At 36.6% G+C, this 13,346-nt stretch overlaps 1 pseudogene; it reads left to right on the forward strand.

The window, feature by feature from the left end:
- The first annotated feature begins 656 nt into the window (after positions 1–656).
- Positions 657–775, forward strand: LOC118605311 (annotated as a pseudogene).
- Positions 776–13,346: the final 12,571 nt, after the last annotated feature.

Consider the following 13,346-nt stretch of genomic DNA (forward strand, 5'->3'; position numbering starts at 1 on the left):
TGGGTTAATATCCAAAGTATACAAGAAATGCATAAAACTAAGTAGCAAAAAAAGACAAGACAATCTGATTTTTAAAAGGGCAACAGGTCTGAATAGACATTTTTTCAAAGAAGACATACAAATGATTGACAGGTATACAAAAAAAGTTCTTAACATCACTAATCATCCAGGAAATGCAAATCAAAACCATGAGCTAGCACCTCACACCTGTTAGGATGGCTATTAACAAAAATAAATAAATAAAAATTAAAGATAACAAGTGTCGATGAGGATGTAGGTGAAAGGGAACCCTTGTATGCTATTGGAGGGAATGTAAATGGTACAGCTATTATAGAACACGGTATAAAAATTTTTCTAAAAAAATTAAAATAGAGGAGCATTTGAGATTTCATTCACCTGCATATGTTGTCAGTTTGGCTCAAATGAACTCCAGTAAAAACTAAAACAAACAAGCAGCAACAATAACAACAAACTAAAATAGAACTACATATGGTCCAGCAATCCCTCTTCTGGGTATATACCTAAAGGGAATAAAATCAATATCTTCAAGAGATATCTGGACTTTCATTATCATTGTAATATTATTCACAATAACTGAGATATAATAACTCAAGTACTTGTTGATGGATGAATAGACAAAGAAATTGTGGTATATAGTCTATGGCCATGCCACCCTAAACAAGCCTGATCCTGTCTGATCTCGGGAGCTAAGCAGGGTCGAGCCTGGTTAGTACTTGGATGGAAGACCACCTAGGAAAACCAAGTGCTGTAAGCATAAAAAAATAAAAAATGAGGGATTATAAGATGACAAGGTCCTTGCAATCTGAGAGGTCAACCAAGGGTTGCCTCGCCTAAAAAAACAATTGTGGTATATATATGTGTGTGTATAAATATGTGTGTGTGTGTATCTGCAATTGGATCTTATTCAGTCTATTCAGCCTTAGAAAATAAGGAGATCCTGCCATTTGTGACAACATGGAAGAAGCTAAAAGATATTATGTTAAGTGAAGTAAACCAGACACAGAAAGAAAAAATAACTGATCTGATTATGGAATCTAAAAATGTTGAATTCATAGAAGAGCAGAACCGTGGTTACCAGGGGCAGGGAGGTGGAGGAAATGGGAAGTTGATCATTAAAGGGTACAAAGTTGCAGTTATGAATAGGATGACTAAGTCTAGAGATCTAATGTACTGTATAATAATCATAGTTAATATATATTGAAAATCAGAAACTTATTATGAGAATAGGTTTCAGGTGCTCTCATTGCACACAAAAAAATGATAACTGTAGGGAGAGATAAAATGTTGATTATCTTGACTCTAGTAATCATTTCACTATATATGTATATCAAATCATCATGTACATCTTAAATATACACAATTTTATTAAAAAGTAAAGAAGGCCCAGGTAATGGGTGGGTGGGTGGAGGAGGAAGCTGTGTTGTGGTGAGTATAGTTTGAGAGCAAAAGGAGTGAGATAGTTTTGAGCAGCAGCTCACCAAAGCTCTGGAAAAGTCTGAAAATGTACCCCAGTTTCAATTAAGCACATTCAAATACACTAGTAGAGTCTGTGGCTTCCCTACTTTTTTTCAGTTTTTTTTTTTTTTTATTGTGGTAAAATACACATAACATAAAATTTGCCAGCTTAAGTGTACAGGTCAATACTGTTAAGTACATTCATATTGTTGTACAATCCTCTCCAGAACACTTCATCGTGCGAAACTGAAACTCCGTTCTCAAATTAAACAATAACTCCCTATTCCACCATAGCGTTTTGTAGTTTTCAGCATACAAATCCTGTATGTTTGATTTACACCTAAGTAACATTTTTTGAGTGATTGTAAATGGTATTATAGTTTCAGTTTTGTTGTTCAAATGCTCACTACTAGTACACAGAAGTGCAATTGATTTTTGTATACTCATTTTGTATCCTGAAACTGCTGAACTTATTAGTTCTATTAGGTTTTTATTTTTATTTTTTTAGATTTCTTGAGATTTCTATAAAGACAATTATATCAGCTGCAAAAAGGACGATTTTATTTCTTGCTTTCTGACATATTGCCTTTTATTTCCTTTTCTTTCCTTTACTGTGCTGGTAAGAACTTCTGACACTATGTTGAACTAGAGCAGTGAGATAGACATTCTTTCCTTGTTCCTAATCTCAGAGGAAAAGAATGAAGTCTTTCATCATTAGGAATAATATGAGCAATGGGTTTTTTTATTAGATGCTTTTCAAAAGTTGAGGGGGTTCTCCTGTATTCCTTTTTTTCCCCAGAATTTTTACCATTAAAGGGTGTTTAATTTCATCAAATGCTTTTTCCACATCAGCCGATATTATCATGTAACTTTTTAAAATGCCTATTAATACAGTAGATTATGCTGATTGATTTCCAAATATTGAGCTAACCTTGCATCCCTAGAATAAGCTCCATTGGTCATGATTTATATATTGCTAAGTTTTATTTGCTAATATTTTGTTTAGAAATTTTTAGTTTACATTCATGAGGGATATTGGTCTGTAGTTTTCTTATTTTATACTATAGTTGTCTGGTTTTGGTATGAGAGTAATTTTAGCTTTGTAAAATGATTTGGGAAGTATTTCATAATCTTTTATTTTATGGAAAATGTCGTGTAGAATTGGTGTCAATCTTCCATGAAAGATTTCATATATTTCATATTGGGTGAGCTGTGTTTCTGTCTCTGTTCATTTTAGGATGAATTGGTCGACTTCACCTAAGTTGTCAAATTTATATCTGAATAATTTATTGTATAGCCTTATTGTCCTTTCGAAGTCTGCAGGGTCTGTAGTGATATCCCCTGTTGCATTTCTGATATTGGTAACTTGTGTCTTCAATCTCTTTTCTTTATCAGTCTTGTTAGAGGCTTGTCAATTTCATTGATCTTTTCAAAGAAACAGCTCCCTGTTTCATTAATTTTCTTTACTTTTTATTTTAAAGTTCACTGATTTCTGTCTTACCTGTATTATTTTCTTTCTCCTACTTGTTTGCATATACTTTGTTCTTCTTTCTCTAGATACTTGAGGTAAGAACTTAGATAACTGATTTGAGACTTTTCCTCTTTCTTGTGTATCCATTTTAATGCTATAAATTTCCATCACTGATAGTGTACCTATGTCTCATAAATATTAATGTATTGTATTGTCATATATTTCCATTTAATGTATGTTTATTTCCCTTGAGAGCTTCATCTTTTGCCCATGGATTATTTAGAAGTGTGTTATTCCATTTTGAAGTTTGAAATTTTTCTTATTATCTCTCATTATTTGTAGTTTATTTCGTTATGCTAGAGATCATATTCCATCTAATTTCTAGTCTCTTAAAATTTGTTAATATTTTCTTTTTAAGTCCTAGAATATCATGTATCTTTGTTCTGTTTCATGGGCACTTGAAAAGGATATTTACTCTGTTGTTGTTAGATAGAGTGTTCCATTAATATGGATTAAATTCTTTGATAGGTGATGATATTGATTTTTTCTATATATCTGCTGACTTTCTCTTTAGGTCTATCAATTTTGGAGAGAAGAGTTTTAAAGTCTCCAACTATAAGTTTAGATGTGTCTACATATCCTTTCATTTCTATGAGTTTTTCTTTATTTATCTTACAGCTCTGTACATAAACATTTAGGATGTCTATGTCTTCTTGTGGAGTGACCCTTTTTTCATCATTCCTCTCTGTCTTTGGTAATTTGCTTTGTTCAAAGTTCATTTTATTTGATATTACTATAGCTATTCCTGCTTTCCTTTGATTAACATTTCCATAATATATTTTCTCTATCCTTGGATTTTCAACCTGCTTAGACTGTTATACTCCATGTGCTTTTCTTGTTGAAAGCATATAGTTGAGTCATTTTTTTAAAATTCACTTTGTCAATGTTTGTCCTTTAATCGCTATATTTAAATGATTTACATGAAATATAATTATTGATATGTTAGGGCTTAAATCTGGCATTTTATTTTTTGTTTCCCTGTTTTCTTTTTCCTGCCTTCTGGTGAGTTTCTTGAACATTATTTTTAGAATTCCATTTTGATACATCTATAGCATTTTTGAATACATCTTTTTGTATAGATTTTTTGAGCAGTTGCTCTAAGTATTACATTATGTATACATAACTTAGCACAGCATAACGGTGTCATCTTTTTACTAGTTTCAGTAAACATAGAAAGTTTATCTCTCTATGACGCTTTACCTCTTTCCCCCATTTATAATATAATCTTAAATATAATTTTTGCTATTTTAAAGCTTGGTTAATATTTGTGCACATTGGCTGCCAAAGATCATAAACTTAAGGAAGATGAGGCAGGAAGGGTAGTAAGAGTATAATGTTGAAATGTAAATTGTTATTATTTGTTCATTTCCTGGGTGTTTCATTCATTCATTCATTCATTCATTCTTCTGTCAAGTATTAATGTATTAATACTCTATTAAGTACTAACTATTGAGTAGTAATTAGTGTCTATGCACTAGACATTGTTCTAGGGTATGAAGTGTCATAATTTGGTTCCTTAGGGAACTCAAAGATAGAGACTTGTGTGTAGGTGATTTGTTGGGAAGGATTCTCAGGAACAACATCTATGAGGGAGTGGAGTGAATAGGACTGAGAAGAAGAGAAGATGAGCTTTGATGCAGTTACAAATAAGGATGTGGCTGATAGCACAGAGATTGGAGGGGTGAGGGAGTTTTGAGAATTTTCCTGAATTGAGGCAATGAGGCCTCAATTGTATGTTCACATTGACCAGTTACTGGCTGAGGATGAATACTAGTCAGCTCAGTGAAATTCCAGAAAAGCGACTCAGCAATGGACTGACAGCAGGCAGTAATCCTAGCAGCTGGCGATGGGAGCCTTGTCTTGAGAGGGAACTGGGTGGCACAACATGACACCCACAACGAGAGGTTACAAAGAGATGAACAGGATGGAATTTCTGTCTTCTTGGAGTTGTCAGTTGGAATAGGTGAGACAGACATGCAAACAAATAATTATGATCAATCGTGGTAAGTTTAAGGAGAGCAATTAGCTAAAAGTGCCATAGGAACTCATAGCAGGGAGCAACCAGCTCCTCTGGGTGAGTCAGAGAAGACCTCTCTTCAGCAATATAGTTGCTTCGCTCATTCAGGTTGTGAAGAGAAAACTTTGTTCTGTCACATCTCATAGAGTAGGTAATGAATTACAAAAGTTTGCATTTGCTTTGAAAGATGGGGTGCGTACTTTGCCTAGTAAAGAGAAGTAAATCATGCATTAATGGAGACGATATTTTCAGTGAGTTAGCGCCACAGGCACCCTGAGCACAGATGCAGCAAGGAGATAGGAAAGGTGAGCATGCGGGTTATGTGTAATGTGGAAAATAACCTTTTAAACTTTTATGCTCCTCTCTAGGGCAAGAATGCTATTCTTTAAAAGGTTAGTCTACTACCAAAAAAAAAAAAAAAAAAAAAAGGCTACTTCATGTTTCATTCTAGAATCAATTTTTCTATTAAAAATAAATTGCACTTTAAGTAACCTGTGATATGTTCAGCTGGAGCTAGTGGCTAGATGAAACTTTTATATCTGTAGTCCTGGTGATTTGGAAGGACTGTTGAACTACTAGGAACAGTATGTAAATGTCTCTGATCTTCCGAAGCTTGGGCTGCCCCTTCTAACCTTAATCCTAGTGAAATTTCACTGCTGTTTGATGGGTCTCAGGCCCCCAACAGTTGCTTTGTGCCCAATGTTTGTGATCATTAGAAAAATCCAGAGCTTGTCTCCTTTTTATCTCTTTTGGCAGAGGTTCACCGCCCTTTAGGAGTTTAGAGTTCAGTTGAAGAGTCACAGAAACATGAAACTGGAGAACGATTTGCAGGCGAGATGTTAGCAAGTGTGGGTGTACTACAGAGAGTGATCGAGGAGTTTAGAAGAATATATGAAACTAGGAAGTTTTCTTAGAGGAGGCCAGCATGAAGCCAGATTTGAAGGAGGTGATGGATTGGTAAGAGACGGAGTGTTGAGGCATTCAAAAGGACAAGGGTAGCTGAACACAAGCCCAGAGGAGGAGATGATTAAGGTTTCTGTAGGGTCTAGTATACCAGGTCATACCTCCTTTTGGAAAGCAATTTTCTTTGAAAAAGATTCAAATTGGGTAATGAGAGTAGACAGACTCAAGAAAGCTTATTAAAATAACAAAACAAACAAATATACATCTGTGACCTTGGGACTCTTTTATCTATTTGCTCACTTCCTTGAGAAATTATAAAGAGACCAAATATATGTTCTGGTAAGAAAATTCTTGGTCCTGTGAGATGGTAAATAACTGGAAAGATGCTTCTTGTTGAAAGAGACCTTAATGGCATCTGGTTTAAATATCTGTCTGATACTTGAGTCTCTTTAGCAATGAATGCCTCAACCAAATTTTTGTTTAGCCGATGCTCTCACAACCCTAATGTTACGGAACTCACAATCTCCTTTGATTCTTGAAATAAGAATAAAAGGCTAAAATCTGTCCCTTTGTGCCATATCTGGTGGTCTGCCTGATCACGGAACACTGACAGGAACATGCCCCTTATTAGAGGCTACAGGTCATGTGTCTACATATTATGTGAATTTATACCCATTTTTTTTTTTGGTAGGAAATATCACAGTATAAACTAAATTCAGTTTAGTTTCAAATAAAAAATCTGAGTTTTATTTTTTTTTTCTTTCTTTGAGTCTGATCCACATGCATCTGGGATTTGTTTAGAATCAAAAGAAGGACCTTATATTTGTTTCTTAAATTCTATCATGTTAGATCACATTCATTTTGAAAACCTGTGGAGATTTTCTAGTCCAAAATTTTTCTTTGTGTTTGCCATTTCTCTTGGCTCGTTTTAATTTGCATATTTAATGAACAGTTCTTATGAGTTAATTGATACAATAATCAGGCTACAGTCAAGGAAAAAACCTTCAAGGTAGAAGAGAAAGAGTGTTACCCTACTGGTTTACTGAATCCTAAAGCTACAAGTGGACCAAAGGCTAATCCAATAGATGTGCCCCCAAAGAGGTTGGTGCCCGGAAGGGGTGGGAGTTTTGTAGGGAGGTGGAGTCTTTGCCACAGCTCAAACACTTCACAGCAGGGATGTCAGCAGAATAGGTTAGCTGCCATTTACTGGGCAAGGACTGACTATGTGCCAGGACAGAGCTAAGTGTATTACATGTGTTATGAAGTAGTGTTATCACTACTATTTTACATGTGAGAAAATGATGACTTAGAGAGTTTAAATCACCTATTTGTTGTCCCAAAGAGGAAGAGGTAGGAACAAGATTCATACTAAAGTTTGTTTGACTCTAAAACATGCACTCATAATTACTGAATTACTGGAAATTACAGTCAGTCATATGGAGCCGTACCCAGAGAACTCCCAGGGGGTCCCAGAGAATGTGAGGACCTCCGGTTCAGTCATTGTGAGTGTTTCCTGGTGTGTCGATGGAGAATAATCTCGGTCACTTTGTTTTGGCCTCTATTTGACTTGTGCTTTTACTAGTTAGTTTTATTAGTAGAATTTCTCTGCCCCTTACTGAAAGTCCTTATTGTGTAATTAGAAATAACTCCAAATCATCTAAATGTGATAATTCAAAGGGTCATTTCACAGTAAGGGTCCCAATGACAATTAAATTAATCCCAAATATTCCAAGAAATTACAAAAAAACATGAACCACAAAGAAGTTGGTCACCTGACTTTTTTTCCACCCAAGTAGAGTTTGAAAAGAGCAGAGTGACCCAGTGGCTCCGAGTGCTCATGTCTCCTTACTTGGTCTGCCCATGTCTCAGTATAGGTACTGACCTCAGGGACACTTGGGGCTTCGTCTTGGCTTGGCTTTCTTTTCTGGGTCTTATCAGGGTGTTTTCTGTTGAGGAGACAGATAGCATCTTTTCTAGTTCATACTAGCTCCGGATTTTAAGCTCACATTCTTTGGCTACATAGGAAAAAAATCTTGATTATATGTGGGCAATACCTACAGAACAGTGTGATGAAGAGTGGCTGGCCTCTTGTCACTTTCCCAACACACACACCCTCTAGGCAGGACCAACTTCCAGCTACCTTCTCCCCCTTCCTTACTCTTTTATCTCAGCACTCCAACCTATAATTTCTTACCAGAGACAAACTGAAAAGATAAGAAAGCTTAGGTTTGAATTCTACTTCCATCGCTTATTGATTGTGTGATCTCGAAGAAATTATTTAATCTCTCCGAGCCTGTTTCCTTATCTGTTAAAATAGGAACAACAATATCTAGCTCTGTGAATGCATGGAACTAAATGAGATTAAGGTGGAGCATTGTCTAAGAGAAAAAGGATGAGTGGGATTGTGAAATCAGATGACTATTCAAAGCAAGTGAGTTTAGGAGTATGGAAGGAAAAATGCTGCTCTGGCTGCTGCTGCTGATCATGATGATCATGATGAGGGTGATGATGGCGATAATGATGATTGTTGACATTTACTGAATGTATGACTGTGTGCCAGACATTCGGCTAAGTGCTTTACATATACTGTCTTATTTAATCTTCGTAACAATCATTTGAGATGAATATTAATTTCATACCAATTTGGTAGATGAGAAAATGGAAATTTTAAAGATATTTAGTGACTTTGACCAGGATCGATCAGCTATTAAATTGCTAAGCCAGAAACAAATTTGATTCTTGGCTTTTGTTCATTCAAAAGAAATTCTCAGTCTTTTCCTGAGCTGAAATCATCAGTGAACATCAGAAATTTCACCCCAAGAGCCAGTAGCTGTCCTCTGTGTCCCCCAAAACTTCCAACCGATTTCCAAGCCCTCTGACCTAGAAAAGGGAGTTTATAGTTATCACAATTTCTATCTTGAGAATATAATTTACTTTCCTGAAAATATATGATACACTGAAAATGTATAATTTACATTTAGGAGACTTAGACCCTATTCCCAGCTTTTCCATTAACTAGTGGTGTGGCCTTAGGCAAGTCAATGTCCTTTAGACTCAGTTTCTCCTTTAGGAAATGACAACCATATAGCCTCTAGGATCACTTCCCAGGATACTTTAATTTTTTGATTCTTCTCCTGCAGTCAGGAACACTTAGCCTTACTTAGCATATGAAATGACATAGAAATAACTGAACCAAAGCATACCATCCTAGAAACAAATGTTTTATTTACAAACATAAATGACTGCTGCCTTGCCACTATTGTTTTTGATATTCTATACCTTATTTGGATGACTACATAATTTCTTATCCAAATCAGGATGCTTTGGCGAGTGAAAGCAGATTCTGTTAAAAATCGCACCGGGACAGCAGGCATAACCAGGACCTTCAGTTTTCCCATAAACAACCTTGCCCTTGCTCCCTTTGTGACTGCTCCTCCCCTTCCCCTCCTCCTCTTTCTCTTCCTTAAACTTCCACAAGAGTGAAAGTCACCACTGATAAAGGTGTGAGCTCCCTCAGCCCCTTAATGGAGTGTTAAGTTCAAAGCCAAGGTGTGACCATTTAAATGCTAACACCTTTGAGCAAGTTTGTCTGCAAAGAAACACCTTGCTTAAGGCTCATCCCTCCCCCCGCCACCCTTTAGTCTTAGGAACCTTTTTGCATTGTTAATTTCCACTCCATTCCAGGATATTGCCTATTATTTCTTTCTGCATTGCTTTATTTTAAACAATTCTTTGACTTTATAAATGGTTTGGAAAACACAAAAAGGACCCTAGCCTTGCACCCCAGCGAGGGTTTTTCTGCATCCTGCCTCAGTGTTTTCTGTATGCTCTGGGAAATGCTGGGGTCAGCAAATGGGTTTTGTGGTGGTCAGTAAGCAACTTGAAGTGATTCATTTACAAATATACTTTATGTGAACATTTGTTTTTAGAGGAAATGTTGCTGAGCTGTGTCCTGTACCTACCTGTACTCTGCTGATAATTGAAACAGCTCTCTTTTTGGAGCCACCAGAATTCATGGGCCTGATTTGTACTCCAAAACTATTTCTAAAAATAGAGAATGGTGCCAGTTAAATTCTTGACTTTTTTAAAAAAAATGCTATTATCGAATGCTAACCTAAGTACCTCACAGTAACCATAATATACTCTTGGTGAACTGAATTACCTTTTAAACCAATTCTATATAAAACTTGAACATTTTATTTTAGATGATAAAAGACCAAAATTTTAGCACAGGAGTAAAAGATATGACTTTTTTTTTTTGTATTAAAAATAGTTTATTGAATATAGTACTTGGTGACCCATGTAAAAAAAAATCTTTAAGAATCATTTTGCATTGCCCAATTAAAATCCTCTCATTTAATAACATTTCCTGTCATTAAAATCCTCTCTACAAGGTCATTATTTTTTAAACATTATTTATCATCTGTGTTTGAATGAACCATAAAACTGCCTCAGATCATTGATATTTCTGCAATTGTGAACAGAAGATTGTTTTTTTTTTTCCATTGTCTACAAGCTGTTTGGTTTGTCTTACAATGTTTTCTTCTGAAGTTGTTGGGAATGCTTACTTTTTAAAATGCAGTTTTAGTCAACTGCCAAAGGGCCAGATGGAAGAGGAGCTGATACTGTGTAAAATTAATAGCATTAAAAAGGCTTAACATTCAAATCTGCTTTTCATCTGTAAGTCGCTTCTATCTACTGTCCTCTCTGGGAGAGTTTGTGGGTGTGGCGGGCCCTGGGGAAGGTGGAGTTTGATTAGTAGTCTCGAGATCTCAGGCCCTAGTCTGTGTCCCTTGTCACCGTGCCAGCTGCCTGCGTCACAGGACTCACTCTTCTCCCTTTGCTCCTCACCTGTCTGACATATGGCCCTACTTCATCTTCAAAAGAAAGAGACATTGAAAAAAATAAGATTTTGAGAGCTTTATCTTTTAAAATACTGACTGAACATGTGAGAAATCAAGCATGAAAATCACATATGTATGTGTGTGTGTGTGTGTGTGTACTTTTTTTTTTTTTTTAAACTGTGGACTGATTTCAAAAATTGAGTGAAGGTTTCTCCATGAGAGCAGATGTTCACTGACTTCCAAGGGAGGAAAGTAGTATGAGTGGATTAACAAGGAAACCTGATCTGCAGTTTGGGCACAGAAATAATGGCACCTCAGGAGGCTGGGGGACCCCTAGAGTAGGGCACCTAGAGCTGGGTTAGGGGATGGTCATGAGATCCGGTCTTCAACTTTGTGTGTCTAGAAATTCTGAAGAATTGTCATCCCTAGAGATAATTGGTCTCTTGGATCTGCTCCCCACCAACCAGACACCCCAGAAGTTGCTGTCCACATCAAAAAGCAAAATGAGTGGTTTATATTGCGAATTATAACTTGGCTGGCAAGTCTATATAACATGCCAAATTAGGACCAGAGGTTGGGACAAGCAAGGGATGTGAGATCTTAGTTGCTAAGAAGTCAGAATTCAAATTCCGACTTCATCTATGTCTAGCTGTGTGACCTTGAGAAGTGATTTGATCTCTTTGGGACCAAGTCTGTCCATCTATAGAGTGAGTAAACTCATAGGAAAAAAGTGAGAATTAAGTATTTTTGTAAAAATGCCTAGGAAAATGATTGCAAAACTATAGGTAGTTAATAAACTGTTAACTGAAATATTTGATTCAATAAGAATCATTTTGGAATTTTATTCAGGACAGCGGCTTCAGAAATAAAAGATTAATTCATCCCTCTTACCAAATGTCATTAAATTTGGCCAATTCCAATCAACACAATTCACGAATTCCAAAAGAACACAAAGCATTCACAGTGTAAATTTATAAAATTTGGGCCCAAGTTTTCTGGCTCCAGCTGCCTCTATCAGGGACGGCATAACAGACAGAGGGCTAATGGTGTTGAGAGCAAATGGGGAATTGCCTGGTTCTGATGTTTCCTTCTAACCTATTCTAGTTTCTTAGCAGTTATCTTCACAAATTAGAGCCATGTAAGAAAGTCTTGGTTTCTTTTTCATGCTTGATTTCACACATGTTCACAGATCTGCCTGGAGAGTTAGGTTTTTTATTCGGTGGCTATAGACCTCAGACCTGGGCTCATTATCATGACATGCAAAGCCTGACATTATTCAGTGAAGACCAGGAGAGCCCGGGTACAAGCAAAAGTCAATGGCATGAACATTCATTGTGTGGTGCTACTAATCATTCACACTCTCATTTCATCAACAAATATTTATTGGACTCTTACAGTGCATCAGGTTTTGTTTCAGGAGATGAGGAATCAGCAGTTAATAAGGGGATCTTGCATTCTAGAGGTGGTGGCAGACAAGAAAACAAGAGATTGAGGAAAACAGAAAGAAAAGAGAGAGAATAGATCAGAGTAAATAAGAGCTACATGGAGTAAAATAAGGTGATGAGATGGAGTATCTACTTCAGATGAGGCAGTCAGGTGAGGCCTCTCAGTGTGGTGATATCTAAACGGAGCTCTGAATCAAAAGAAGGACACGAACATGCAGTGATGAGTGTGAGTGACATTCAAGCAAAGGGTACCATTAATGCAGAGGCTCCAGATGGGCACCATGAGGACAAGACCAAGGGCCAGGGCAGCTGGGAAGAACATAGGAGAAGGTACAGAAGTGGTAGTTGGGGTTAAGTCAGCAAGGATTTATAGCCAAAGTAAATAGTTTAAAATATTTGTTAAATGTGATAGGAAATCACTGGTTGGTTTTAAGCAGAGGAACGACATGATCAAATTATATAAATTTATTATTAAAAAAGTCACTCTGGGTACTATGTGCAGAATTACAGCAAATAAGAGTGGAGGCAGGTAGACTATTCTGGTATCGCAGGCAGGAGATGCTGGTCAGTTGGATAAGCATAGTTAGGGAAGAGGGAGGTGGTCAGACTTGGGATCTATTCAGAGGCAGGGTCCTCTGGATTTGCCAATGGGCTGGATGTGGAGAGTAAGGGGAAAGAGATAAATCAAGGATGACTCCCATATTTTTGGACTGACCAACTGCAGGAAGGTGACTTTTCCTGAGAGAAGGAAAACAAGAGAAAGAATGGGTTAATAGAGAAAAATGTCAAGTGACTGCTTTGGGAGCACTCTCGTACATCACCCAAGCATCCTGTGGGTAAGTACGCTATGGCCACCACCCCACGTGTGTGCTATCGCTCACATGCAAGCTCTGTCTCATTATATCTTGAAGCTAAAATGAAACAGAAGACACTCCCCAAATTAGAAACCCTCATCTGTATTTAGTCTTGAGATGACAGAAGAAATTGAAAAATACATAAATAAAATAAAATTTTGTTTTAAAAAGCCAATTTTGAATGTTGGCTCAGATACAGTTCAAGGTATGATTTGAATCAACGAACTCTAAAGTTGTATGAATATATATGTAAATGTATATACTTATGACAGAAAA

The sequence above is a fragment of the Rousettus aegyptiacus genome, unplaced genomic scaffold (genome assembly GCF_014176215.1).
Source record: "Rousettus aegyptiacus isolate mRouAeg1 unplaced genomic scaffold, mRouAeg1.p scaffold_m13_p_1, whole genome shotgun sequence".
Taxonomy (NCBI): Eukaryota; Metazoa; Chordata; class Mammalia; order Chiroptera; family Pteropodidae; genus Rousettus; species Rousettus aegyptiacus.